We start from the raw sequence: 4,304 nt of genomic DNA, 5'->3' as shown, positions 1-4,304 counted from the left end.
ATCAGATCTTACGATCTTGATTTTTTTTTCCTTTTGTTTCTCTACTTCTACCTTATAGGTCTATAAAGCATTTAATGCTTCAGCCTTATCATTTAAAAAATAGAGATACATAAACCTTGTATAGTCATCAATGAAAGATATGAAATATCTTTGACCATTTAGGCAGAGAGTAGGAAAAGGTCCACAAATATCAGTGTGTATGATCTCAAGAATCTCATAACTCCTTTTGGCACCTTTAGTGGTCTTAGTGATTTGCTTTCCCTTTATGCAATCCACACAAGTACCAAGGTTTGTAAAGTCAAGAGTTTTTAAAACTCCGTCATTCACTAACCTTTTGATTCTTTCTATGGAGATATGTCCTAATCTCCTGTGCCATAACAAAGCGAAGCTTTGATCCATTAGACTCCTCTTTATGCCAACATCAGTATGCAATAATAAATAATTGTTTTCAAAATTGGGATTTAGATCAACTTTGAATAAACCATCAATTTTTATTCCACCATCAATCAATTGTTCACCTTTAAAAATACTGAAAGTTGAATTGATAAACCAAAATTCAAAACCAACAACATCCAATCTGGAAACAGAAATTAAATTTCTAAAAAATTCTGGAATAAAAAATACATTTTCAAGATCTAAAACATATCCAGATTTCAAAATTATTTTAAAAGTCCCAACAACTTCTACTTGTGAAAACAATTTATTTCCTTAATAGACACGTTGTTCATTGCTTGCTGGCTTCCTTGTTGTGAGAAAACCTTGCATTGAGTTAACAATATGGATTGTAGAACCTGAATCAATCCACCATGTATTATTAGGAGCCTCAACAAAAAAAGATTCATGACACACTAGAGATATAAGATTACCTTTTCTTTTAACCCACTTTATATATTTTTGGCAATCTTTCTTCATATGCCCTTTTTTCTTGCAAAAGAAGCAAGTATGCTTTTTGCCAATTCTCTTGATTGGCTCCTTGTTCTCCTTCTTGAATTTTTGGGCATGCTTGCCTCTCTTGGTCTTTCCCTTAGCATGAATAGCCATGTGAACACCTTTTGGCTTCTCATGTTTTAACCTCTCCTCCTCTTGAACACACATGGTCAGAAGTTCATTTACTGACCATTTATCCTTATGTGTGTTAGAGGATATTTTAAAAGGAACATACTCAGATGGAAGAGAGTTAAATATGAAATGAACCAAGAATGACTCAGATATATCAATCTCTAGGGACTTGAGTTGAGTTGCCATGTCCCTCATTTCCATAATGTGCTCACGTACACTTCTAAAATTATCAAAGGACTTGCTTGATAGCTTCTTCATTAGGGTGCTGGCTAAGGCCTTGTCGGAACTCACAAATTGTTCCTCAACTGCCTTAATGAATGCCTTAGCCTTAGTACATTTAGGGATAGAACCCCTAATGCCCTTAGAGACATGAGATTTCATGAACATTAGACTTAAGCGATTTGATCGCTCCCACCGTTCATGTTTAGCAATCTCTTAAGGCGTACTTTTCTCCATGAGGGCAGGTGGTTCGTCCACACGGAGCACCAAGTCAAGCTCCAAACACCCCAATGTGAAAAATAAATTTTCTTTACAATCAGTAAAATTGTTACCATTAAGCATTGGAACATGAAAAGTTCCATCCATTAAAGCAGAAGGAATAGCTGCAACAACCAAAGAAAATACTTTAATACTATGAAATAACTTTATTTAAATTAACCAATGTTAACTTAATAGTAAATTTCAACCTACCTATGGGCAAAGGTTGCATCACGCATGAAATTTACTTTTTATTAATAAGACTAATAAATTTAGCATTAATAAATAAAATTTTTCCGTACTTGTGGGCCTAAGAGAAATTTTATTTTCAATGTTAAATTTACTATCTTATTCTAATTAAGTCATAAAAATAAAAACGTCCTTGTGGGGATTGGCAAATAAAATTTATGAATTAATTACAACATGATGTTAATTTTCTTTATGAAGTTCACATATATGATCTTGATGCAATTATCATTATAAAATCGGGATGCTGTAGCTCTCCCAAAATTATTATAATAATCATGACTTCATTAGCATTCAATAACTGTATAGATGCTAAAATAAAGTTCCCAAGAATAAAAGACAAAACCAACATGTCAGTGGGTAAACAGTATTTTTTCAAAGTACAACCGAATAGTGTCCTAGGTAAGTGAGAGGGCACACAACGGCACACTTAAGTCCCAAGAATTGCCTTGCCTAAGCTTTCTGATTGCAATTTTGGATAGTACCATAAACATTCACCAACATATGCGGCTTAGTTAATTATCCTCATGTCCAGGCATCAAACAATTTATTTTTAAACAATTAAAAGAATAAATATATCCTTAAGTTCATGTATTAAAGAAACAACAATTTAATACTGAACAATTTAAATCATAAGATAAATAAAAAATGTAATATTAAAACATAATAAACTGCATAGCCTAATGGTCTTGAAAGTAGCCTTAAGCCCTTTATACTTTTATGAACCCAATTTCTAAACCCACATTTTTTTTTTTTAATCCAGATGGGCCACTTTAAATGGATTTGTCTTTTGGGTCAGCCCACTTAATGACCCTTTTTTTAAAAAAATTATTTTTTATAACTATATCGGGCTTGGGATAAAATAAAGCCCACACCCAATGGTCCAAAACCACTAGACCCAGTTTCCTTATGGGTTAGAAACCCTACCCGGATCATCATATTCCCCAACCCGAAATACCCAAAACCCTAGCCGCCGCCACTTCAACTTCCTCATGCGCTGGCCATGCAGAGCCGCCACCCAGACGGCCAAACGACCGCCTGGTGATGAGAGAGAGGCCGCCTTCAATCCAGCACCATCGCCAAAAACAGCGCTGCCGTCCCTCACGTGCATCCGAACTGTGATGGGCCGCCGACTTCATGCGGCAGTCTATCAGGACCGCAGCACAGCAGCCCTAGATGACGCTGACCGGGGGTGATCAGTGGCTCCATCCAACCCACAGGCTGCCGCTGCTTTGAGCCACAGGCAGTCCTCATCGGGCTGTCACTCACTTCATGCGGCCAACGCTGCTTCCAGTGGGGAAAACCGGTGCACAACAGTGGCCAGAACCCGGCAATCCACGAAGGTCCGTCCGCCATAGAGTTCTGGAGGTTCGTCTGACATGCGGCCAAAGCAGCAACTTTTCGGGTTTCACGGTAATTTTGTTCCAAAAATTTTCCAGAGATAAGAAGGGCAATTTGGTCAAAACAAATCAGTAAGTGGTTACGGCCTTTCATTTAATTTCAACAGAAACAAAACAAAACAATATATATATATATATATATATATATATATATCAAAATGGCCGTGGGTTTCATGCTTTATGCTCCTCACCATATTTTTGTTTCAATAATCGAATAAACAAAATAAAATATTGTTGAAACAAAAAATTAAAATTTTATATATAGCAGGCATATCTCAAAATTAAACAAAGCAAATATGGCTTAGAGGAGGCTCTGATACCACATGTAAAAATTCTATATATATTAAATGCTAATCAACAATAAAACTAGCCGCATAAATAATTTAATATATAAGTACTTCCGGCCATTGCTTTGCTCAAGCGAGTTGAAGAACAACTTCACGGCAACCAAAACTAGAAAACAGTGCCAATTAATGGAATACAAAAGCCTTATTTATAGATAGGTCAGGGACCTTCAATTAGAGTTGTTACTTTAATTATTCATCCCATCAAGGAATAAAAATCGAATAAATAATCAATACAGATTATTTGATTCCACAAAATAAAATCAGTAATGAAATCAAATATTTTGTTTCCACAAGAATTAAATCAACAATTTAATTCTAAATATTTGATTTCATATAATAAGCTTTAATTGGAATAAATTATTGAACACCGTAATTATATATATATTATAATCATAATAATATATGTGACATAAGGGACATACCTTAAATGAAATTTCTTACATCAATTGCATAGGAGTTGGTCATGTGTTTGGAGGACTTGTTTGGCGGTGTTTGCTGAAGAAATGATGATTGTGGTTACTTTGCCTAGTTTTAGGCTCATTATGGGGCCATGAGCCTTGGCAAGCTTGGTTAAGGACTTGTGGGGTTTGTCGCCGAGATCTAAGAGGTTTCCGATGACCGGAAAAGGTTTAGGACCAGGTGGAAGCTTTTTGGGATTCGGATGGCATCTTGGAATCGTAAGGAAGATTTTGATTAAGATCTAGGTGAGGCAAAGACATGTTATGCAGCTCAAGAAATCCATGTTTCCCTATGAACTCTGATCGGTAGAAGGAAA

The 4,304-nt window shown here is 35.7% G+C and overlaps 1 pseudogene; it reads right to left on the bottom strand.

The window, feature by feature from the left end:
* Positions 1-4,271, bottom strand: part of LOC132176137 (geraniol 8-hydroxylase-like) — an 8,522-nt pseudogene extending 4,251 nt beyond the window's left edge.
* Positions 4,272-4,304: the final 33 nt, after the last annotated feature.

This window comes from Corylus avellana, chromosome ca3 (assembly GCF_901000735.1).
Source record: "Corylus avellana chromosome ca3, CavTom2PMs-1.0".
NCBI classification, from domain to species: Eukaryota; Viridiplantae; Streptophyta; class Magnoliopsida; order Fagales; family Betulaceae; genus Corylus; species Corylus avellana.
The sequence above is the reverse complement of the archived record's forward strand: the minus strand, read 5'-3'. Positions and strand labels throughout refer to the sequence as shown.